Below are 27,500 nucleotides of genomic sequence, written 5' to 3'. Positions count from 1 at the left end.
TATATATATATATATATATATATATATATATATATATTTTATATACAATCTGTGTATGTATGTATGAATAAAACTTTCAAGGGGACGCGACTGCTCAATATATATATATATATATATATATATATATATATATATATATATATATATATATATATATATATATATATAGAGAGGGAGAGCAAATCCTTTTGACATTGCCAATAAGAAGGGTAATAAAATGCCAGCATTATACAAATAAGAAAACATGACGTATTTTCCTTAATTTTTCTTTTATTTTTTTAATCATCTTATCACATTATTTTATAAATCACAACGTAGCAGCAACCCAATTAAGGCCACGGCATCATAGTCTTGTATCACCGTCTTCATTAGTATCAGAACTACGGTTTTTTTATTCATCTCCATCATTTTATTGATAATTTCACCCAAGTGAAAGCTTCCCTTAGAAGGTAAAGGTCTATTGAAAACTTACACTTTAATAATAATAATAATAATAATAATAATAATAATAATAATAATAATAATAATAATAATAATAATAATAATAATAATAACAGAATTCTCAATAGATGAAATATATACCCTAAAGGGCTTTAAGATACTTGACGTCAACTCGTCTTTCACGCCAGAATCATAATAAATATTTAGGCAGGAGACCTTGAAATAAATGCGTGGGAAATATGCCTGCATCCTTGACTCGTCTTGCAATGCATTTGCAATGCAAAACTCCCTTGGGAGGAAAGGACAGATGAAAGAAGAATGTGGCAAGAGCGGTAATAGCTCTAACCAGTATGAAGCCGCTTAATTAGTTACGATCAGATCGATTTCGAAAAATTCACATACGCGGTCTTTTTTTTTTTTTTTTTTTTATTTCTTTTGACGAAATTATGTTTCCTTGATAAACAGGAGAGAATATTACTTTTCTTATTAGGCCAACTGGAAGGACAGTTTATAGTGAAACAAGCCAATGGCCAACTAAGGTGAAAAATTATTTAATAAAAGATAGATCATTAAAATGAAACGGACTAAAAGGCCGAAGAAGGTTGCACTTCATGTGTAACCCTAAACGACCCCTTTAGGCATATCTTAAAAAAGGTGCATAAAATGAAACGAGAAAAATATAAACTAAACAGCCGGCAAACCAAAAACAACTAAGAAAAGGCAGAGCATAAGCAACAACAGCAACAAAAGAAGCAACAACAGCGGCATGAAGGCAGCAGCAATCATAGCAGAAACGACAACAGATGCGAGGGCTACCTTCATTCCTCAAGGCCACTGTACTTCCTTGATGATATTAGAGTTCAAAAAAGTCTCTCTCTCTCTCTCTCTCTCTCTCTCTCTCTCTCTCTCTCTATCAATTTCAGCCTGAATTATTCTGCAACGCCATGAAATCTCGCAACACAAGGAAGTTGCAATTGTTGCTTTTGTTCATGCAGCATTCCACTTACTACAATCGCTTGTTTTGGATTTCACGCAGGAAACGTGGAAACGTCAGGAAAACTATATATATATATTATATATATATATATATATATATATATATATATATTATATATATATTTATAGATAGATAGATAGATAGATAGATAATAGATAGATAGATAGACTAATAATATATATGTATTAAATAATTATTATTATATATGCCATAAGAGTATATTTATTATTAATTATAAAAGTTATATTCATATGGAAAAACCGAAAATATCATTATTGGGTTAGTGGTAAGTGAAAAATACAACAAAAATAAAGGAAATGAGTAATCAGCAATGATAAATAGAGAAACTCATCCTTAAACCATAACGCAAGAAAAACTAAGGTAAGGGCACATTGGTTTTAAGACGCTCCCGAGTTGCATCAAGTCCAAGTTAATGTAAACGCTGGACGGAGGTTGTACTCTTCAAAACAAAAAGAAGAATAAAAACAAAAAATCTCGGAAGGTCGTTCACATAACAGGGTCACTCCATCTCATGAGAAACTCTCGCACATTACGTTATGTTCCTTTATGCAAAGCCGTGACGTTGATTCTACCAGTGAGCGCTAACGTTCGCGGTGACGTATAAGGTGGGCGGGGCTTGATTCCCTTACCTGGGCCCGACCTTCTCCCAACGTTGCTGGCTCGGCGAGATTTCATTACTACACAGAAAACAGAATTCGAATTTATTCACTACACCTTTTTGTTTAATGAAACTACGTTGGAAACGTGTTTAAAACGCGTCTTGCGTAGCAACGTAGTCGAAATCCATGACGGAGAAAGCTTCGCCTGAGGTCGGCAGACTTGTCATCTTTGGCCGTAGGGGAAACAGCGCACGGCCAATGAGGGAGCCCGGTAGACCCAAGTGCCGGCTCCGCGGGTCTCTTAAACCCGGATGCCACAACCCTGTAACCTCACCAGAGGCATGAGGGCACTCATCAGCCGAAATGAATAAATATTAAATTATTGTTCCAGGAGAAGCAATTAAATGTTTTAGGAGAAAATATATTAAAACTTCTGTTGTCAACCACCTTGACCATATGAGGAAGTAGACCACTTGACAAGTGTCATCCTATTTGCTGTCGGCCAGTAAAGAGAAAAGTTCTAAACAGTATGCATATATATATAGTATATATTATAGTATATATATATATATATATATATATATATATATATATAGTGTGTGTGTGTGTGTGTGTGTGTGTGTGTGTGTGTGTGTAAAAGTTAAAAATTAACTATCAGCGACAGAACAAGACTGCAGAAATTCATAACTTCCGAAAGGGGGGCCGTTTGAGCTAAACCAACTCGCTGTAAGCACTAGACGACCCCGTATTTAGCAGACTGTCCTGGAGGAGAGTATGTGTGTGTATTCCTCCAGGTCTCCTTGACGAATAACTCTCAAGAGCTGCATCCAGGAGGCCTCTAACAAGCAGGCGGTAGTGGTTACTGGAGGAAGGGAGGAAGAAGAGGAGGAGGAGAAGGACGAAGGAGGATGAGGAGAAGGAGGAGGAGAAGGAGGAGGAGGAGGAGGATGAAGAAGAGGAGGAGGTTAAGGGAGAAGAGGAAAGAAGGGAAGGGGGGTGTGAAGGGAGGGAAGGGGGGAAGGTGGCCAAGCTTCATCCAAAAAGCAGCAGCGGCAGCGGCGGTTGCGGCGCCGAGGCATAGTACACTCGTAGAGGTTGAAGTCCCTGATCGTCATTCCAACTCCGGCCGTCAGACGGAGAGGATCCCAAACCTCGACATCCTCCTCTGCACCTACCAGCTTTGGCAAGGTGGGTCCCCAATTGCCATTGTCGCTTGCTTGGGTGCTTCCAGTTCTACTTCTCTACAAACACCCGGTCCATTTTCTCAGATACCGTACAGCTCAGGCATCGCCAGGGTCTCTTAAGTCCCATGCAAAGAATAACATACAATCACGAGTTATAAAAAGTGCCCTGTGTTTTAAATAAATATTGTGATCAAGTGAACGAAATTTTAAACTTGTTATTTATAAGGAACTACATGTAACGTGAGTACTGGCTTTCGTTTATTGCTAGGAGTGGAGTAGTTAAACAAGGGTATTTAGCATCTTTTCACTATTGATTACTCATTTTTAGGTTAGTTTTATACATGGAAAAGCATTAAGGTAGTTTTCACTCGAAAACAAATTAAAACCCAAAGTATCAATTTTTAGTTGTAATGGTTGGTAGGAAGTGACAAGTCTTTAAAAAAATTTATACCAACACGCAGTGGATTGTCAATATCACTCAATATTATTCTATTTTCGGAGCTGAGCCTAAGCGTGCATACACGGTAATTGAGGGCGGCATTAGGATGGCCAGGGCCAACTCGAAACAGGTACACGCACGCACACACATCTTACCTCATCCAAGGTCGTTTTATGAATCTCGTCTCGTCTCTTCATAAACGTCGCATAAAAGTGTGTGATATTACAGGCAATTCTCGTGTTTTCATGTTACATTTTTGTCTCTTTTTCATTTATTTCTTTCATCTTATTTTTGGACACCGGCTAAATTCAGTTTATTTTATTTCCAACGGTGTTTTAAGTTTTTCTTTTAAACTTTAGATGAATCTTTACATCTTCAAATTCATAAGACAAACTTTTGAAATCCCTGCACAATAGCTTATATTGAAAAAAAAAAGTCGCTACAGTGAGAATTAGTTGTCCCAAGGAGACTTCAATGCCTTGAAAGAAATAATCCAACGCCAGACCTACTGGAGATCGTAGCTGGAGCGTGCATATCTCTCCTTATTTTTCCGGATTTCCTTTATGGCAAATCCGTGTCTTACGTGCATATTTACTTTTTATACTACTTTTTTTTGCCATAAATCCTGAAGAATCGTACATATTTCCCAAATTCTTTATCCATGACGCTACAGTTCTTGAAAGATTTTGATTACAAACAAACCAGTTCTCGTAAGGCAAATTATTTCAGAGATTTCTTGTAGTTGCTGGGTGCCTCATTTTTACATAATTATGGTTTATTTGTATCGCTTTCCAATAAGAACTGATTAACTGAGCAACCCCTGTCACGTTTCTTAATCTCCCTTATAAGTATATTTCTAATTTATTATATCTGAAATCAGAAAACACTATGTATAAACCTGCATTAGCCAAGTTCTTTGACTAAAAAGATAAATGAAAGATTTAAGAAGGGAAATACAAGGTTCACTTTTTATTTTTTTTTCCGTATCCGTGGACAGAACGTATAAAAAAAAGGAGAAAAAAAGGACTAAAAAGCAGCTTACTCTAAAGCATGCATCCGCATACTCTAAAAAAAAAGAATAAAAAAAAATTCAAGTTTAAGAGGACGGTGTTCAACCCACAATTTGTCAAGAGCCTTGGTTCCGTGGTACCTCTGGATACTGCGGTTAGGCTCGAGTCTTCCTTTACTGATATAAATCGAGAAAAAAAAAAGAAAAAAAAAACGGAGGAAAGAAAAAATGAGGAGAGTGAGAAATTACCTGAAAGACTTTTCATCCGTGACGGAAGTCGATTTATTCTATTATGGTATTTTAGCTGGTAAGATAAACATTTTATGCTCTCTCTCTCTCTCTCTCTCTCTCTCTCTCTCTCTCTCTCTCTCTCTCTCTCTCTCTCTCTCTCTCTCTCTCTCTCGGGCTTTTCCTGTGAACGTACTCTTAATTGCCAGCAGGAATAAGCCTACGAACTTAAATGCTGGGAAGGAAAAAATATCTGATGTTTTCGAGTTAACCAAAAGAATTAGGCTTAATTGTATTAAAGCGATCCGGCTGGTCCTCCGCTGTAATCATTTCCCTTTAAGACTTGTGGTTTCTCTCTTTCTCACGTTAGCCGAAAGCAGCAGCAGCTCCTCCTCCTCCTCCTCCTGAAGAAGTTATTACTCTTGAATTACAACCAAGTTCTTATTATCTCAAAACAAATGGAAACTGATAATTCGCTGTAAGAAATAAATGGGGATTTGTAGCAAATGATTTCGAATTTTCTCGCCTGCCACTGCAGGAAATCACGTCGGTTCTTAAGCGGTGAGGTGTCCGAAGGGAGAGGTTATTGATGGTGATTTACACGGAACGGTTTTGACCGAGTTTAATCGTATTGTGGTGGTTAACGATCCTTTTTCGCAGAAATTTCTCGGGAGAATTGATCGTAGTTCCAGGTGCATTAAACGATTCAGTTTACGTCTATACGCACTGGACCGTTACAAAGAGTCACAAGCTAAATTTGTAAGCATATAGATCGCTGGGGAAAAAGTGACGAGACTTCAAGATACCAAACAGAAAAGAAAAAAAAAATGAAACGCACACACAAGTAGGAACGGAAAAGGACACAACTGAAAAACAAGATGAACATGATCAACGGAAAACAACCATAAACAAATTAGAAGAGCAATCCCGAAAGGAAGGCGAACGAGGAAAAATGTGAGAGGAAAGAAATTCCGAGTCAATTAAAGAAGAAGATTTCTTGGTCATGGAGACTTTTCTAGAGGTTAAGGCCACGCATCTGCTCGCAGAGTTTGTTTGTTCTCTCGTTGGCTCGCTGGCGCGAGCTCCTCTTTCTCGCTGAGCTTTGGGGCGTATATGTTGTGTTCAGGACAACTCCTACTCCTCCTCATTTGTGACTTCAAATTCTTTTTTTGCAGGAGATTTATCCATTTCCAACAATTAAGTCATTCGCTAATTTCTCAGTCAGCCTAATAAATTTTTATGGGCTTTTATCGCCCATCTTCAGAGTAATAACGAATAACATCATCGATTAACTCATTCATTTATCTCATCAAATTTTAAAGAAAATTATTATTTATTCGTTCATTCTTGCTAATATTAAACAGAACTTGTGGCTTCTGAGCGAATCGCTCATTCGTTATCTTCCCAGACATTTAACCAAAACAACTACATCCGGGATATTTCACGAAAGGTTAAAAAGAGGAATTCATCACGGCTTCTTACTTCTTCCACGGCTCCATCGGTAACCACTTCCGCCACGGACGTAAACTAAAACCAGCCGTAATTATTATAGTAATTTATGAGATAAAAATGTAGTTAACTTGGAAAAAACAAATTAGAATTAAAAGTGTAATGTACTAATATGAAGAAAATGAAGTAATTCATATATCAAGAAGTAAAAAAAGAAAAGAAAAGGGAATTTTCCAACAGAAAAAGTAGCCCAGGACACATCATGACTTTAATATTATAGACGTCATCTGTCCCTCAGACATTAGTTTTGAGTTATGCATCCTGTTTTGGTAGAAGAATGATAAACACATTCGCTGGACAAGTCTCCTACATAACTGGAAACTGCTGATTCTAGTGGGGACCCTTGCAGTATAACCACGAAACTTGAATAGTACGATTTTCATCGATAGGAGGTAGTACATAGTGGATCAAGAATGCTGAATTTTCTTTGTACCTGTACAATGTTTGGTGCTTCTTAAATGTAAGAGAGAATCTTACCATTTACAAAAGAAAGTTGAGTTACAATTAATCTTTATTTCTGTGTCTTCACATTACAACTCGACAAAGATTTAGCCATCTATCGAATTATATTTAAACCATGAGATAATGCGAAATCAATGTAGATTGATTGATTGATTGAGAGTTATCTGGCGTCACAAAATCAATGTAGAAAAATAAGTAAAGAATGCTTAAGACTAATGATGAAACCTCGACGTGGCAACTACAAATTCTATAAATACTGGTTTTGAAACCACGTGAAAGGAGGTTGCCTCGCGTTGCACAATAGATTTGGAAATACTTAAGAACGAGGTTCCACATTATTCTTGAATGAATAAAATAACCTTTAAGAGGAACCGTGAAAAAAAGAAAAAAAAGCATTGGCGAATACTCAAGACTTACGAAAAACATTCGCACTATTTCTTCGCTGAAGAAACCACCTAGAAAATACATGCTTAAGAGGGCAGGCAATATACCCATCAACTATCGGGGAGTTGGGTTCGGGGAGGGAAACTGGGAGGTGTGGGGCTGAAGGGTAAATGTCTGGGGGCCGAGAGGAGGGAGCAAGGAGCCTTCCGAAGGGAGAGTCACCAGCGTCCAAGATCAAGGTCGAGGTCTGCTGGCAGGGAGAATCTTCTTTGGTGGTTTCCAACTCCTGCAGGAAAAATGAAGCAAGATAGAATTCTCTTGCTCCTGCAAGGATGATAAATTGATGGCCGTGATTCTCTCTCTCTCTCTCTCTCTCTCTCTCTCTTCTCTCTCTCTCTCTCTCAAAATCATTAAGTGGTTATTTGAGGCGCAGTGAAGAGCAGAATGCTGAACTATTATCCACTGTCTGTAATAATTGTTGTTCAGCAGAACATTGAAAACGAATTTAGATACTCCGGTCGTCCTTACCGCCTTTTCTTCAGACTTGTCCAGCAAAGCTCGAATAATTTCCATGCAAAGCTAAGCATTTATGTGGCCAGTTTTCTTTGCTTTTTAAAAATTAAACTCAAGACTTACTAACTTCGACCAAATAAAAGGTGTAAATTATGACATGCTGAAAATGAAAGTTACATCAAATACGAAATGAAACCCGATAATGATTTAAATGTAAATCTGGAAGCTTGCGAGTCTGTTCAACTTGAGAAATAATTTTGCATAGGAATAATATGATGGTGATGATAATTACGAAAATAAGTGAAGGGATTATTTATGGAATGACGCAGAAAATAGAAAATTCTAAGTGACAATTTTTTTTTTCTCAGGATTCATTCATCCATATCGGCAAAGGGTAACAGGCTATAGGAATAAAAAGATAATAAAATTGGGAAAGACAAGAGCTCCTGTAAACCAGCTGCCAGAGAAGAGAATAGGAAGTGATTAGAAAAGAAATAAAAATGCGAGGAAGAAATGGCCTTGGATTCATCTTTTTTTTCTTTGGATCTCGCCGCGTCTGTTTCTCTGCCCCCTCTTGGCTTGGCTACATATCATGAGCTGCCAGCCAGCACGAGCTAGAAACCTGCGCTGGCATAAGGCCAGCGTAATCCGACGCTAATTGAGTTTCAAGCCAGACGGTCACAGAGTGAACATTTCAAATGTAAAACGTTTTGTTTCAAATTTAAACAGATTTTAAATTTCTAGAGATATAGGCAGGTCAATGTTTACGGGCTGCTCTAGGAGCAAGAGCCCGTGCTAGCATAAGGCCAGCTAAATCTAAAACAAATCGCCAATGATATTGTTACCACTGTTAGGTAAATTTTGCTGCTATAAATGCGATAGCTGAAGGCAGTGACGTCACGTTGTTCTTCGCTTGATTGTCATGCAATCTGGTGGTTTAGCCACGAGTGAAGGAATTTTAACAGCGCAAAGTGACCTGGAATAACTGTAGTAGCGAGAAATAGCAGACTAAACTTTTACCGAATACTCGTATATGAGGCCCCGTGGGAAAGCGGAAATTTTTTTCGAGGCAAATAAAGCAGACTATGAATAAAGGCAATGAACGATACTTGCCGCACGATTTTGTGGTAAGCGTTTTATTTTATTATTATTATTACGAAATAAGGCAAGAGGCCTTGAATTTGCAAAACAAGCTGCCAGATGAAATTATCAATTCCTCTGAATAGACGTGATAACAAAAAAACAGTAAAGACAACAATGTATGCAATTAATTCATTGTCCCCGGAAACGAACACAAAACGTTCGGTGAAGACGCGAAGCAGCTCCACCAATGGCCATGCCAGCGGTTATGTGTTAGCGCGAAAAACTTCTTAAACGGGCTTCGGGTTTCCTTGTGGCCTTCCCGCCATGACGCGATGGTTATAAATAGCCAGGTATACATCGGATGGCGCGAAGAATAACAACCGGACATCGCCGTTATTCCTGTCTTTTCAAAACAATATTGACATATTTATATCTTAGCACATCGGTTTTCACTTCTACGAAGGAGTCACTTATTAACCATAAGTGAAAATGAGTCCTTGTTTTTTCTATCCTTCCAGTCAAGACGACAGCAATTACTCAAATGATTACAATCAACATCACAGCCAAATTAGAATGCGCATTCCGATGCTATATTTCCCCGATATCTGGAAGAAGTGAATGAACAGAATCAGTGAACTACAGCAATCTAACTTTATATGCTCTATTTCATTGTTTCTGTTGAACAACGAATCATTTCCGCTATTAAGAATTAGAGCCTAATGAAACAAGTAAAGGCTTTTTATATAACTAAACAAACATTACATTCTTAGGCTGTTCATTGAAATGTGACAAAGATTTATATTCTTTCATGATGGAAATAAATCGAGGACTTCAGTTCGGCGTCGCTGTGCTCTGACAATCCAAGAGACGGCTAAAAATATCAAGCTAATAAATGACATTACCGATATCGTACTTCAGTTCAACATTGTCGTTCACGGGGCATCTCCACGTTGCAACGAAACTGAATTCCGAGGCTGGAACATCTGGCCTTCACAGAAGTGGCTTTCAATATATAACTTACAGCACTGGACGAAGAAGACCCATCGTTGAAATGTGAGCGTACATAAGTAATAGTTGGAGGTGAACAGCAAACGAGTGACCCATAGAACCTGCTCTCACGCGATACGAGCCGGATGTGCAACCTAGACCAGGCCTTGCTTAGAATAACCTGTTTTGGAAAGATTGTGGCCATTCAGTCTCTTTGTTAGTTGACCAGGCTGTGTCATCCGCGTTGAGTGAGGTTACAAGGGTTTATGCTTCTCCAGTCATGAGCTCCACTGAACATCTTCGATGTGCTTTGACAGGATACTTAACTACCTCAAACTAGAAATGTTTAGGAACATTCACCATACCTTGGGATGTGCTGCTATGAGTCAGTGAGGCGCAAGAAATCCAGAAAAGAGCGAGTGAGTTCTCTCATCCGTTTAGCAGACCCAAACGGTCTGTTTGTGTGGAGGTTAAATGAGGTGCTGCTCGCTTCGTGTTGTCTATCGTCCCATCGATTAGTTCACCCGAGTTTTCTTTATTTTTTTTATATTAGCCTTTTTAGATTGTTGAGCCGAAGTTTCTTTGGCGCAATCGAGTTTTCTGTACAACGTATAATGCCGTATGACCCGCTACCCATAAAACTTTTAGCTACGGCCCGGTGGTGTCCTGTACCACAGCGTTGACAGACGCACGATCAAGGCTAAAGGCAAAAGGGCTGCAATTTGGTATGTTTCATGATTGGAGGGTAGATAATCAACATACCAATTTGCAGCCCTCTAACCTCAGTAGTTTTTAAGATCTGAGGGCGGAGAGAAAAAGTGCGGACGGACAGACAAAGCCATCTCAACGGTTCTCTTTTACAGAAAACCAAAAAGAGAGAGATACGTATATCTTGTTTTATCCACGACCTTGAGAATTTCAGTTTATGTCATGCTAGGGGACTTCACAATAGAACTCTCTGAACTGCTTACGAGGCGATGATGTCATAATTAGCACTGGTATTCAGGTGGGCATCAAGGTCGATGCAGGCGAGGGTAGTAGCTCAGGAAACTCGCACAGAGAGAGAGAGAGAGAGAGAGAGAGAGAGAGAGAGAGAGAGAGAGAGAGAGAGAGTCTTTCCCTATAAATTCCCTCGTAAACCGTCGAAAGGCATAATCATGCAACTTAAAAGATTACCAGAAACAATACCTCTAAAACTCACTTAATAAGAAATATATATATTTTTATATCACAGGAAACAGATCGGAAAAACATCTCAAACATCTTTCGCAGCATAAGGGAAATTCTCTCTCCCTCCTCTCCTCACAGGAAGTTGGAAGATGTTCCAGCCTTCAGAAAGGAACGCACTGCAGAGTCAGATGGTCACATTAATGAAGATACTTCCAAGGTCTCGTCATACTTTTTCACCTGAATAGTTATCAGTTTTTTTCGATGTGTACTGACCGTTACCTAATGAATACAAAGTCAACCCAACACACTCATCAAGACTGATTCTGGAATTAATGGATGTTTGTTTTATAATATACATACATACATACATACATACAAACACCTACATATATAATATATATATATATATATATAATATATAATATATATATATATATATGTTTATATGTACATGTATATATATTATATATATATATATATAATTATTTTAATATATAATATATATATGATATATATAGATCTATATAGATGTATATATATATATATGATATATGATATATAATATCTATATATAATAATACATCTATGTATAAGATATATATATATATATATATATTATATATAGAATATATATACTATATATATCTATATAATAGTAGCTTCTCATTTGCTTATATATTTAATGAACAAAAGTTAAAACTTCTCTCTCTCTCTCTCTCTCTCTCTCTCGCCCTCTCTCCTCTCTCTCTCTCAAAATTATAAACGTTTATGTAAAAAGCAGCCATTCCTTTGCGGTCACGTCAAGCTAGTGTAACAATCAATTTTGCTTTTAACAGAGTCTTTTGTTTTTCTTTCTCAGGATTTTCAGGTTTCAATAGCTGAATTCCTAATTGATATGAATTTTTGCGTTTTCAACACCATTCTTTCCCTTGCGTTCGTTTTGATAATTATGTTTCGGCCCGAGAAATCTCAATTTAAAACAGACTGGTTTAAAGTTTACAATTTAGACTCTTTCTTTCGTTCATGCTCACAATCATTTCTTCTTTACGTTGCTCTTTGAAGACAAATGACTAAGAACACCAAATTGATCTGATCGGAACTTCCGCAACAATTCGGATGAGAAAAACGAGGTTTCGTGGATGGAAAATTACGCGTCATTGGTTCTAACACAATCAAGATAAGACGGAGAAGGTCCTGAGGATAAGACAAAATTGTCAAGACGTTCCACGCTCCAACAGCTCGCCCATCTGCCGTGTTTTGGGTCTGCGTAACATGTTACGTTACAAATTTACGTAAAAAAAACAAAAAAAAAGGAAGATTGTGACAGCTCACTGGTTGGCTGATTCGTTTAGTGAAATCAATTTAGTTTGGCATATTTTTCAACAGTTTCAAACTCTACAACAAATAAAACAAGGATAGTAACAGCATCACAAAAGGTCATCTGCTGGTTGATTATATCAGAAAAAATATCATAGCAGCTGTTTGGTTGGTTAACGTCTTTGCTCAGAAAAAAACTAAAAAGAAATGTGTTAGCTAATTGGCTTGTGATTCGCTGATTAACCAAGAAAGAAAATCGCGGCAGCTTAACGATTGGCCGATTCGTTAACCATATCAATCCAGTCGTTAAATTTTAATATGAATGAATGTGACACAGTGAGCAAAGAGGCAGTACTGTAAGTTCTTCAATTTATCTTTGAGCAACAACTATTTTTATTACTTTTAAATTCGGACAAATACTTATTTGTGTTACAAAAACAATTATATTTATTTTATAACATCACCATCACGAACGACTACTACCACTATCACAATGATTAGCTAAACTTTTCACAACTATTGGAAAAAAGCAGCGTTCCATAGTCGGGTTGTTCTCAGTGGCAACGCTACCATGAGAAATGCACAACTGTTGAAGGTCAGGGGGGCTTCGTGCTAAGTGGTTGTTTCCTGCACCCTTATTGACTCATGGTCCTGGCTAGAAGGATGGTGTTATACCATAAGAATCCTTCTTCCCATTTGTACCCTATGATTCCTCCTCCCCTCTAACCATCTTATCCTCCACCTCCTCTTCCTCAACATCTTTCGCTTTGTTCGATGTGACTCGAAAAGTTTCTCTCTCTATATAAAATCAGTGACTTTTGCGCTTCTTTTTCTTTTGAAAAATGCTGATTTTTTTCTCTGTCCCATCTCCCTCTCTCTCCAGCGGCTAAGTAAAATCTATTCTTATAGCCCAACATCAGCAAGGCTCTTGCACTTATGAACACCTGATTGGAGACTAGTGGATCATACGCCTCCATTTATATTCAAAAGGTACCAGATAGATATCCAGTCGTTTGTGTTTCAGAGATTTTCATACAGTTTTGCGCTGTTTTCTTTAAATAGATTAACACACTGTCAATCTTAGGTACCCATATTACACAAGTAATGAAAGCCTCTGCTTTCCCATCGTTCCACATCAGGCATTCCCACGAAACCTTATGGTCAAAAGGACTTGAGGAAACTGACCGTTCCAATTTTGAAATTTTGGATGTGGGCCTCCCTAACACCCTAATATATATCCCTGTTCTGAATGCAGCAGCGTGAGTAATGAGACTAGTTATATTAGGCCTATGGCTGAAGGAAAATAGGCTTATTTTTGTTCTTTCTTTCTTTCTGCCTGCCCCTCTATGCACCGACACTCGAGTACACCCATTTTCTTTCACTACCTGACTGAGTTATCCATTACGTTCCCGTTACTTTAAGGTTTCTGCGTCAAAGGAAGAGTTCCTAAAAAAGGCCTAACCAACCACAGACTGTAGATGGTAAATTGACAAAGCTGAGACTTCTTCGTCCACCAGCCATTGTCAAGGTGGGGCTATTTTCTTTCCGAGGACAAGTCTGTGGTTAGAGAAAAGATTATTTTTTCCATTGCCCTAATCTACAGGCTGGTGGGCCTATCTTTTAGCCTTAGGCCTAGGACTCTGCTCTTTGACCTGTAATAACTGGCTTTTGGGCAGGTTTAACTGCCTTACATTTTTCTTCTAGGGGTCTCTTTTTTATGGTGGAACAACCAAATCTCAGTTTCTTGAGGGTCAAGTTTCTTGAGGGTCACAGGTTTCACGACTTGGCTTTCTACGAAAACAACAGTTGCAGAAGATATTGCTATGTATGATATGGTTACCTTTAACCTGTAGCGGTTAAACGTAAACCATTTCTTGCAATCGAGCTTGCCAAGCAACTAGTATGCGCAGTAAAGCATCTGGATTACACAGAAAATATACATACACACAGGTATACCCATACACTACCAGGAGGAGAGAAGAGAGAACTTTAAAAAGGTCCATGATATTATGCTAAAGTTCTCCGATCATCCAAAAGTTCAAGTATTCACAAACAGGGCCTTCATGTGTCACTCAAACAAATATTGTGGCCTTCAGGAATGGTGCACAATATCTCGCATCCGTAAATTTTAATCTAAATACTGTTCGTTTTCTGCGAACTATGGTTCAGCCTTGACTATCTTTACTGAAACTTCCAGTAACTTCAAAGGGATGACAACTTCCTAATTTTTGGACCTGTGTGACGTCACAATGTAATACAACTGTCTAATCTTTTAAAGAAATTTTGTCTCTCCAAATATATTACAAATACCGTTTTTGTTGTGTATTAAATAATCAATTCTATGCTATAGTTTTTTGACGAAATTTGCGTCTTCTACGGTTTATTATTCATCCTCCACTTAGGTTGACTGAAAGAAAACAACAAAACAGTAAAATACTATCGAATGGGACAGTAATTGGTCACACGATCATCATTCTATTTTCTGCAAGATGATTTTTTGATGAATTACTTATAGTCATATTCCCTGGATATTCCTGTTTTAATGTCCAAATGCTCAGTATACTGTGCCTCTTATAGATCACTTTCATCTGCTTTAACAAGTTCATTTAAGCTCTACACTGGGGTTGTGTTTTTCGTTTCCCATAATCACCAACGTTTTTTCATCTACCACTGGATGAGAAAAAGTACAAGAAAATTATAACTTCAGACTCGCCTCAAAGCTGAAATCAAAGCAAAACAAACCCTTCTTCCATTAATAAAATTGTTAGATGCTTTTTATTTGTATTAAATACAACGAACTTAATAACGAGTGAAAAATTGTTCAAGTCGGTACTAAAAAGAACTTAGTCTTGACCTTTAACCTGCAATTGAGTAATAGAACAAAATTAAGTACAAAAAAGATAAATCACCACAATAAAGCCTGCCCTCTGTTTAGTCCCCTCAATGGAACGAAATATACAATATGCATATGAGGCATAAAATGAGGTTAAACTGAAGCGGAAAAATTTATTTAGCCGTTTCAATGGGAACCCTCCGACAACTGACCTCTCTCTCATTCAGCTTAACTTATGGCTCCTATGGTAGATGTAGTGCAGTGATGGTTGTGCATTTGAAATTATGAAAAGAGGTCACGTCGTTGGAAAATACTTTAGCCAATGAATAATCAAGTTAGCCATACCAGATATTTATTTCCGAGTGATCCAAATGCCCTTGCGTGATGTTCGTTTCTAGCTTAAGATATTTCCGGGAAACGTGATTTTAAAATGTAAAAAATAGCAGTTTATTTAGCAGAGAGCAAGAAATTGGAATTGTTAAGCTTACAAATATCAATAAATTTAAACATTTCCACATCCTCCTTTGCGAGTATCATCCACGTGTTAATAATGCTAAAATTAGAAGTCTTTTAAACCTAGTGCAAACATACAGATTTATATACTACACCCTTGAAAAAATATGGTTGGATAAATCTTTTGTTCTACATACAGTAAAGCCCTACTCCAAAATCGCCACCATTCTTATAATATCGTTATTAGAGACTTGTAACACTAAAACGATTACAAAGAAGTCAGCGTTAGAGATTAGTAAAAAAATAAAAATGCTCTACATACAAGGAAAACAAAATCACTCTCGCTCTCGTATGCTCCGGTCAGCGGTACAACAACAAGCGAAGCCCCCACCCCGCTATTACGAAGGACAAGGACGCGTTACACTACTCTCACTAGCCAGCCACTCCATTCATCCAGCCGGTACCTAACGAACTCATCCTTGCTAAGGTTACCAGACAGTAAATTAACCCCTTTTGTCCTGTAGTCCCTCCCCCACCATCCCCCTGAACGTATGAAGTGCCATTGTCCGGAAAATTGAGCAATTGGGTTTTCATATTGATATTTCCGGTTGGATTATGCGGTGGGCTCTAGATCTTTCACTTCTGTTAGGGATACGAGACTATTCTGCGGTATGGGACGGCTGGCCGCGTTCTCTTGTCAGTTTAATTGGGGTTATATTTTCCTGTTTGTAATGCTACCTATAAGAGCCGTGTCCTTTTGCCGCGATCTTTTTTCGTTTTATTTTTAAACTACCATACATTTCTGCATATTTTGTATCCCGAATTACGGTTATTTCTTTATGTTCCCATGAACGTATATCTATTAGTTCTCTAGATCCTATTTTCTCTTCACGTATCGGCATACTACTACTACAACTACTACTACTACTAATACTACTACTACAAATAATAATAATAATAATAATAATAATAATAATAATAATAATAATAATAATAATAATAATAAATAATAATAATAATAATAGTTTGTCTTATCATTCATATTAATAGATCGATGGATATTGGTATAAAAATATGGGTTTTATATATCAGCCCCTAAGGGTGAATTTGTCGACGAGAAGAAAATAGACGAATCTTTAGTCGCGTTGTTTCCTATAGAAAGAAAAAGTCTCGTATTTCACCTCCACTTAAAATGTGGGTTTGCTGTAGAAAGGAAAAAAAAGATCCATTATTAGGCCGCGTTGATGTCACTCAGAAAATGCATTTACTTTCGCTGCTTATTTTCTAATGATATGTCGTTTTACTTGTTATTTCCTGTTCTATAAAATACGAAGAGACATGACTTCACTATTGTGTCAGTGTTCTTGAAAGCCGAAACAAGTTAGTTTATCCTAAGGCAAGAAACGACAGATTATATGAACCAAATTTGTAGCCTTGCAAACAAAAGTCCTGTTTAGTAGAGTCTTTCAACCTGCAGAGACAAAACGGTCTTGAATAATCATTTCAGAAAACCAAATTAGTATTTCAAGTGTTGAAAAATATATGAATAAATGCGAGGAAGGTCTGAAGCAGCCGGTTATTTTTTCGTCTTTCCTGTCTTGGCTTCAGTAAGGCACGCACGAACAATTTCAGTTCACTGCATTTGATACTAATTTGTTAAACAATTCAATAACGATGCGCTTTCCTGCAACCAATAAAGCAAAGCGCATCATTATTAAAATTATGTTTAACAAAATGACATCAAACGCAGCGCATAAAGAAGCTAGAAACATAGCAGTAGTTAAAATTTCACATTTGCATAATGGTAATTACTTGTTATAAACAAGAAAACGTTTTGTTGTATCAGTTTTGCAGAATTATCACTCTCAAACATATACACGTTGCAGCAGAGAGTATTTCAATAATTTAAATTTTTCATACACAAATGCAATATATATATATATATATATATATATATATATATATATATCTATATATATTATATAATATATATTTATATATATCTATTATATATATATATATCTATTATATATATCTTATCTATATAATATATATATATGTATATACTAGTATGTGTATATATATTTTATCTATATATATATATCTATTATATTTATTATTAATCTGTGTATTTGCGTGTTACATCAGTTTTGCAGAATTAACACTCTCAAACATAAACACGTTGCAGCAGAGAGCATTTCAATTATTCCAATTATGCATACACATATACATGCATATATACATTATATTATATGTATAAGATACATATATGATATATATATAATATATATATATATATATATATGTAAATATATATATATATATATATATATATATATATATATATACACACATAAATATATCTGTATATGTATAATGCGCGGGTGCACACATGTGTCTGTCTGTCTGTGCCAAACAAATAAATATGGTATTCTACGTCAGTGGCTATTTAACATATTTAATGAAGTACCTTCCTTATTGCGCTCGACAACCTTTTAATTCTAATTTGCACCCTGCTACATGATAAAGTGCGTATGTCAAGTTCGTGCTCATTAAGTCAAGAGGTATAAATGATTTATAAACAAAGTCATAAAAAAGTGAGATGATCATTAAAGGACATGAAAGCAATTTCGTCATAACTCAAACCGAACATTTTTTTTTTTTTCGTTTTTGAATTGGAAACTAAATCTCTTTACGCCCTATACTTGAAACTTTAGGATAAATTCAGGATTTATATCCAGAGACAGAGTTTGTTACCTAATTTTAGTTAGCATAAATTTACATTACCAGCAATAAGAAAATGATAAACAGTCTATGAAAATGTAAACGTATAAATTTCATTTGTTAATATCCTGTTAAAATATTGGCCACTTCACCAGAACATTCATTCAAATTCATTCATGTTACGAGGGTCACTGTATGATATTAGCATAAATATGAAATATTTAAATTTTCTGTCACCCTGTCTACAGGAGTTGATGTCTCTCTCTCTCTCTCTCTCTCTCTCTCTCTTCTCTCTCTCTCTCTCTCTCTCTCTCTCCATATTTTGGTCGTTGTTTAATCTAAAATTAATGCAAAATTAATTTTTTTAATAACCGATGATTAAGTAGAATTCTATGACTGGCAATTGGATTTTTAACCGTTCTAAAAATTCAACGGTGTAGCATATAAATAGCCTATTCTTCTATAAACATGAAAAATTAAAACTATAAATGATAAGCCCTAAAGATAAAATTAAGAAGGAATACTGTGGAAAATAAAAAATGAAATAAATAAAAAAAACTCTAATTTTCAGCCTCACTTGTTAATTCGGGAATGCATGAAAATTACTGAAAGGTTATTCACAAGGGTGAGCAAGTCCAGGAAGGTATTCACTGTTCGAAAGAAGGGAAATGAAAGAGAAATTATATGCCCAGAAATCTACTAATCAAATGAAAGTGGTACTTTGGTAGTTCGTAATTGTAATGAGGCACAAACTGCCAGCTTGTCCACCAGGACACTAACTCGAACACGACGCAAACGTCATGCTCAACAAGGAAAGTACATATGTTAGTTGTAGGATATCATTAGCATACCGTTACAACGGCTCTCTCGGGTTTATTCACATGTCTCCACTCCGGCACCTGCTGCGCCTTACGTCAGGTCCACCCGAATCGCCTCACAACAAGCAAACGCGATCCTAAAGATCCATAAGTGTCGTTTACAGCAAAAGGGAGATAAAACCGGCCTGGACAAAGGCGTCGGTGTTGGCTCCTCCAGGATTCCGAGAGGATAAGCCTCTCAAAGTGATTTTCTTCTTCTTCCGCTCATCTTAAACCATTCTGGGTTCCGACGCTCCCTTGTCATCGTCTTTCAAAGGGTTGTTGTGTTCTGGAAGCTTATTTTTTAGGTGTTGTCTTTGCTGTAGCTGTTTTCGTCCTGTAGTTTTTGTTTAGAAGCTGCCGTTACTCTTTGGATGCTTTTATGATGCTGTCGTTTTTTTTGTATGACGTCAATATTGTTACTGTTAAAGATGCTGTCACTGTGTTTGCAAGAACTCGTTATCATCATTGTTTAGCTGTTGAACGTCTATATTTTGTATCCATTCATTTGCTTTGTTGACATTGTTTGTCTGTTGGTGCTTGCATCCGTTTATCGCGGATCCATTTTGTATCCAGGGTTTGTTGGCAGCTTTTTCTATTCATTTGTTTGTATTTCCTTAACTGTTGTTATTGAATATGCTGTTAGTGTGTTTGTTCATCTACATATAATGCCACCTTGTATTCCCCAGCTTTTGTTTGCCCTTTCCAAGCTGTCATCGTTGACGCAGCTATTCTTTGTTAATGTTTGTTGTTTTCACCACCTATTTTCTGAGCTACATCTTTAATTTTATTATTAGAAAAAAAAAACTCACTTTCATAAGGAACAAGAAACAGGCTGGGTGCCTCAGAAAAGAAAAAAACAACAACATATAAATACTGGAGGGAAGTAAGAGTAAAAACATCGAGGTGAATGCACTGATATGTAGCAAGGTAATAAAAAAGGATCTTATGTGCTTATCCGAGAAGGAGCCTGGCGGAAGAATCCTATTTTTAAGTTCCCGTTTCTTTTTATTGTCAAATTATTTTCTCGACAAAGCAAGGCCTATTCAGCAAAACATCTTAAATAAATTCTTAAGAACTGCATGTTGCAAGAGAGTGCAGTGACCAGCAGAAAAAAACTGCAACAAATATATAAAATGACTTCTGCTCACGGGTAGTGCATAATTCACTCTCCCGTTTAAAACTTGTTTGACTTTCCCTTAAGTATTTATCTTCGATACTTATGCATGCAGCAAGCTGCACCAAGTAAGCATGGTCTTGCTGGGCATTGACCACATGACAAACGTCACAAATGTCACATTCCTTGGCCTTATCTTATCACCAGATGATGCCAGATTCAAGTGATATGCTCGGAGAGATGATTTGTAACGTTCCTTCATATATTATCGCATTATATGCAGAGGGATTGGTCGTCTGCCAGGTTACGTTAGGCTGGAAAAGTTGATCTCTGACTGCAGGGAGAAGAAGAAGGCGAGGAGGAGAAAGAGTTGGAGGAGGAAGAGGAGATAGAGAAAACGAAAAGGAAGAATATTAGAGTGAGCAGTTCCCGGTTTAGGAGACTAGTCTTTGCCTAAGCAGTTGATTCTGCTTATGGAGAGAGAGAGAGAGAGAGAGAGAGAGAGAGAGAGAGAGAGAGAGAGAGAGAGAGGCTGAAGGAATGCACATGCAAAAACTACCCTTAGTATTTAACAGAAGACTTTAATACTTTTATTAACTTCAGAAACAAAAACAACGAAATATAAGAAAATAGATAATTCTTTCGACGAGGTTGTTTCTTGACTTATATCTAAATTTTGGTTAATATAGTTTTACAAAAATATAAGAATATAAAAAAAACATTTGTATAAAGATAGCTCTCATTTGACTAACTGCTTCTTTCATAGCACCGTAATCTATCAAGCTACCGGTTTTTAAGACGTCAGCACTCCTCCCCAATTAAGCAAAGAAATAAAAGGTCAGAGCCCTGAACCTGCTACTGCTATAGAGCCGCAGTGACCTTTTGCGCCCTGACCTCCGCGCCCTGATACCCAGCAGTCGCACTTAGAAATGGCCCCTCTCTACCCCGAAATTATACCAATTACTGTCATATATAAGTAATTGGGACTACGAAATGCCCTCAGGCCAGTTTTAAGAGCATTTCGCGTCGCCATGATATCTTTTATGTTGCTTTCTTTTTTGTTTAATGGAGCATTGTTATTCATATGTAATGAGTAGATAAAACAGATAAAACAAAGTATTTACGAGAGGAAATGGAGGATTATATATTATTCACGGAATAGACCCTGTAAGGTTCACACGGAACTGTAGGCGGCAATTAAGAATGTTGACTTAGTTAATTAATGGAAGGGGTGAGGGCCAATGAAGAGGGCTAGTGACGTCGGCTGTAGGATTTGATCTTTTACTTTCCTAGCGAGGTGAGAACTGTACATTTTTCGACTGGCTGAAGTCGTTTTTACTTTTCAGTATCGTGAGAAAACACTAACAACCAAAAAATTGCCATCAAAGTTACAGTTAGCATTCTTTTTTTTTATCGTTTATATCATAGACAAGAGGCAAGACCAAATTGAAAGTAAGATCTTGCGACACAAGACAAAAACCAAAAACAAAAAAAGAAAATAAAAGGGTGCACAGAAATGGGCACTGAAACCACATTCTTCCATTTTCACTTACACGACCACTCCATTTCCGAATCTCACAGTCAGCAGCATTACAAATCTTAAATGAGACGTGTTTTGACTTTCACTACTCTAGCTTTACACTTATGGGGGGCGGGGGGTGATCATGCCCACAGCCAGGGAGGCCATTAAATCAAGACCAATTCTCATTGCAACAACAGTAATCGCAAGAGATGAGAAAAACTTGCCCCCGGTCCAAGCGCAGCTTCTACACCCTAAACGAGATCGGGTCTGCTACCCGTTTATTGCAGAGTAAGAAACTCCTGGGAAGTTGCTAGGTTGATCTTCCTTGTTGCACAGAGTTCAAACAATACAATAAAAAAAAAGTAGTCGACGTTGTGTCATGATTTGTACGAGAGAAAATATATTGCTGCCACTGAGGGACGACGTCTATGATGGATGGCAAGGAAGGCGACCATCGAGGATGGAAAAGAAAATTCGAGATCATTTTCAATAGATCGAATCTATCATTTTTATATATTGCGATCATTTTCTCACTCCCTCAGACCCCACCCCGACTACCCCCTCTTTTTTTTTTTTTTTTTATTGGGTTACTCAACCCGGATACAGATACCATTAAGTTAGCATTTTGCTACATTTATCCATCCATTCTGGCCACTTTGGGACATGTAGCGTGTTCTTTGACTGAAGGATGTAATACTAAAAAAAAGCAAAGGATGTTTGCTGCTGCTGATAGACGAAAGCCAAATTCCAGTCAGCTCAAGTTCCTACTTTCAAAACGGAAAACGGAGTCTAAGAATACGAGTTTATAAATATTTGACAAAAACAATGAGTGAAATAGAAATAAGAAGGAAATACGAGAAGTAAAGTGCATAAAAAGGGAGTAGTAGTAGTTTATAAATATCTGACAAAAACAATGAGTCTGAAATGGAAATAAGAAGGAAATACGAGAAGTAAAGTGTATTAGAAGGGCGTAGTTGGAAGATTTTGAAAGGAATAATCAAAGTTATGAGCAAAGTAGGTAAAGCAAAGTTAAAAAGGATGAAACAAAAAATATATGGCAAGCAGGCATAATATAAGGGATACGAAAAACAGACAAAACGAAGAAATACCAAGAATGACGTGGAGAATGGGTAACAAACAGAAGAACGAAGATGAACAGGTAAAGAATCATGTCGTGGGAAGAAGGGTAGGGAAACTTGCGACTGAAAACTTTGAATAAAAGAAATATATAAAAAGATTGAAGGCTGAGGGAAGTACGGCATAACTGTGGTTTGCGTTGTGTGTAACAGGGTTGAGAGAGAGAGAGAGAGAGAGAGAGAGAGAGAGAGAGAGAGACTCTAGGGCAGTATCGTAGCATTCGAAGACGTTCGAAGACAGAACGGAAAGGGCATTACACTTCCCTCCTCCTCCTCCTCCTCCTCCTCCTCCTCCTCTCAACCTACCCCTCCAGCCAACACCCTCAGGCAACGCAACCAAAAGAGTGACCTCCCCCCACCCACCACCATCCGCTTAACCGACTCCTGCACTTATTTACTTTAATACACTTCTGAAACTATTTTTTTTTTACCGTAATCCATTTAAACAGGTTAAATTAAACCGAAACACTATAAGAATATATTCCATAGAAGCCATTTTTTCTTATCCATCATAATAATAATAATTATTATCTATTTCCAAGAAAAACTTGGACATTGCTTTACAATTCGCTCTTGACGCTGATGAAAAGTAATAAAAATAAAGTTGAATCGTGATTACGTACTTCCAAGTGAATGGAATAAATTCTAATGAACATTTTGGAGCATGTGTATTTCAGCCTAGTTGTCGACAAATGCTTGCAATAAGGTCTTTTAGTCAGAATTAATCAATGGTGACAGGAGAGAGAGAGAGAGAAAACTTATCGAAATATTAAATAAAGGAAAAAATCGACTCGCAAGCAAAATCACAGTTATATCATCCACCCTCATTTTATAACCCCTAATATCTAGCATGTACAACTGATCCTCATTTCATGAACCCTGATATCAAGCATACACTTCTGACACAGTAAACACGCATCATCTACGACGGGCATGTCATTAAGGAGTATTGTAGCGAATCGGTCTATTAAGCTGTTAACTATGTGAATACCGTTACGTCTTTTATTCCGTTTCTTGCCTTTCCAAATACGATACCGATCTCATTTCCGACCTTAGACATCTCTGTAAAAAAGTTTTGTTCTCTTGTGATCCGAGAGGAAACGGATGAGAAAATGAGATGAGAATTGCTTTAGTAAATCAAGTCTCTCTCTCTCTCTCTCTCTCTCTCTCTCTCTCTCTCCGAAACTAGCCGTTGTTGTGTCATTGAATATTAAATCAGTTATTCAGTCTCCGAATGATAATTCCAGTCTTATTAAAATCTAATTAAGGTTTTCCATTATAGGATCATCTGGCTGTGGTCCATTTTTTTCAGGCAAATTAATATTGATTTTATTGATGTGCTTACAAAGTGGTCTAAAACTTTACAATTCATCACCATATCATTCTGTTCCCCCAAGGATATTTATTTCTTGTATTGGGGATTTCCCTCTGTAAGTTCTGGTAGCACATCGGTTGCGCTACTCCGATTTAAGCAGATTATATGCCAAATAATATTAGATTTTCAGGCATACATGTTCCGCTGCATATATTCTTTTACATGCATGGATGCATGAGAAGAGAGAGAGAGAGAGAGAGAGAGAGAGAGAGAGAGAGAGAGAGAGAGTAATCAGTGTGAGTTAACCGGTATCAAACGCGACTTGCTTTCATTCTTAAACACGTTCCCATAGCAGCCTGTGGTCAGGATGGGGACGAATGCAACGTAAAACTACTCAAATAATAGAGAAAGCGTTACGTTACGTTACGTTCGTGGCGAAACACCCGGTTAACTTTATCCTTCAATTTCAAAAAATGCATAACGAAAAATGGAAATAGCGAAATATTTGGCCTTGAGTATTTTCTAAACAATGATAGGTTAGGATATGATGTGTACTCGATGTGCTTCAGAAAATAACTTAAGCGTGTCTGATATTTCATAATCATTGCTTTTTGATAATTTTAAATCTCATACACATACATATTTATTTATTTATTTATTTATTTATTCATTTATTTATTTATTTATATGTGTGCGCGTGCTCGCCCGTGTGTGTGAGTGTGTAACTATATCATAATTACTCATTGGCTTTAAAAATGTTGTGAATTTTACATTAAAAACAAAGAGGATATTGTTTTACAACCCAGAGTTGTAAGATATTACCTCTATGAAAAAGTTCGGCCTGTTTGATGATTGCTAATAAACTCGACTAAAAAAAATTAAAAAAAACTTACCATCCTTCGCTCTTTACTCAGACGTCCGGACATTTACCTATTTCTATTTCAACAAAAGAGAAGGCGAAAAGCAAGCGCGTATTGAACGGACATTGACCCTTAAATTTTCCTCATTAAGTAGAAAAAAAAATAAATAAATAAAATGAAATAAACATACAAAATACTGCTATACTGGAGAACAACAGCTTGTAATTATGTCATCGGCACACTGCCTAAAATGTGGAACAAGGCCCGGAGCGGGAAATATGAACTGGGACTCCCTCCCCCCACTAAACCACCCCCTTACCATTCAGCCTCTCCTACTTTCCCCTCCCCCTTCCCTTCGTTTCCCCCATCTACTTACTGTTCCCCCTCCTGTTACTATCCAATCCTCCCCCCCAGCAACTCGTACCCCTCACATAATCCACAGGCCTCAACCCAATGCCCTCTTATCCCCTCCCCCCAACACCACCAACCTGAGCCTCATCCTCATATTCCTTTAACAACTCCCCCTTAACCCATCCCCTACCCCATCCAATGGTCAGTGCTGGAAAATACGTGTAAGGGGAAGTGGGAGTGGGGAAGGTGTGGAATGGTGCAAGAGACCCCACCAACACTTCCGCTCTCGTTTTACGCACCATTTTTCACACGAAAAATTGAATTTCGCTCAAAGGTTCCGACGGGTGATGGTGGAGAGGTTGAGGGGTGGGGGGGGGGGGGGGGGCGAGTGTAGGTAGGATATGCCGTGTGGCTCACAGTTGGTTTATTTTGAAATTATTGCAGCAGTGATAAATATCAAAGTGATATATGAAAACATACGAAAATATGCGGACTTAAATATATTGACTGTTATGGGACAATATAAATATATATATTTATATATGTGTGTGTTTAGGAGAGAGAGAGAGAGAGAGAGAGAGAGAGAGAGAGAGCAGTGCAAAATGCTAAAAAAAAATCAAAAAATCCCCATGCATAATCATAAGAGACCAAGCGGCTATCTAGGACGATCAAAAAAAAAAAAAAAAAAAAAAAAAAAAAAAACATACAATGAAAGGAACTGGAAGTAGTAGTAACCAGGCGGGTGTTGTAGTACACACCAAATCCCTAATGGCGATGCTTCAAGTTCGCAAGAATGCCAAAGCGCTTTAAGATAATATTAGGGTCAAGTGATGGTGAAACTCGAGAAACACGAAGAAAGCAGCCGGCGCTACGAGCTATACTTAACCTATTAAAGGTGTGAGCAGGTCATGGTAGGGGGTGACTCGAACTTGAGCGGTACCGACCGGCACCACCAACCAAGAAAACAGAGAGAGAGAGAGAGAGAGAGAAAATTCGTTTCAGTCGCTAATTGCTTTTCCACGCAGGTGTCAAAGTGCGCGTTAGGCTGATGGAAATTGAGGCCTTTTAGTAAGGACTTACCTGTAGGTAGCAGAGTCAAGTTCCTGTAGTCATAGAAAACGAGAATTCAATTTGTAAGTCTAGCGAACGGTGACATCTACTTAATAGAACTCATTGTGTTTTATGCCATTTCTTAGCTACTGTTGAAGGTTTCTTTCTGCGTTTGCTTTTTTTTCCTTTATCTTTATTTTAATCCGTTTTTAGTCTAATTCCTTGTTCTTCTATTATCCGGTTTGTTTGATTTGGAACCGGACAAGTCTATTATTTTTGAGGTTTGCTTTTTAGATTAATAAGACTAATGATAATATAAAAGGAATCCTTCCTTTAAACAAATTATAAAATATAGATAAAGGAATAATAAGACACAAGGAAAATCAAACGATGACCGAGATGAAGTCGTTCAGAAATGTAAACAGTCGCCTTATCATTGTATCTTCATGGTAATTGTTGTCGCTATGCTCTTATCTGTCTTGATAATTCCGTCATTGTTGTCGTCCCGTCCCTAATTTGCCGCTTAATTTGTCGTGTGGGTGATAACAGCTATTGTGGCAAGATTTTTGTTTGTCTTCCTCTGACGCTTAAGTTTTGCTTTGTGGTTTTTTTTTTCGTTCCTTGATTTTCTTTTTCATTTATTTTCCATTTATTGAATTAGTTCCATATGATTATGTTCCATATTTGAATTCTTTTCCGCGTGTGTCTTTTCCCTATTATTTTCAATTTTCTATTACATTTTTGCTTTCCCTCTTTACTTATTTTTTTTTATTTTTTTTTTTTTGGAGAGCGATATTCGGTTGCTTCTCACCCGACCTCTTGTATTAAATCAAAGGAAAAATACTGACTCTTCGAGGAATCCCAGTAGGAGAATTTTCCTTCAATTGGTTTTGGTCATTTTGAAATATAGTAGAAACTCAAATTATCCCCAATATATTC

The 27,500-nt window shown here is 37.2% G+C and overlaps 1 protein-coding gene across 1 annotated transcript in view; it reads left to right on the top strand.

Annotated features, from left to right (window-relative positions):
• Positions 1–27,500, top strand: part of LOC135225096 (serine-rich adhesin for platelets-like) — a 168,896-nt gene that overhangs the window by 693 nt on the left and 140,703 nt on the right.

The sequence above is a fragment of the Macrobrachium nipponense genome, chromosome 12, assembly GCF_015104395.2.
Source record: "Macrobrachium nipponense isolate FS-2020 chromosome 12, ASM1510439v2, whole genome shotgun sequence".
In the NCBI taxonomy this organism is placed as follows: domain Eukaryota; kingdom Metazoa; phylum Arthropoda; class Malacostraca; order Decapoda; family Palaemonidae; genus Macrobrachium; species Macrobrachium nipponense.
Note: the sequence above shows the minus strand (reverse complement) of the source record. Positions and strands in the feature narration are given on the sequence as shown.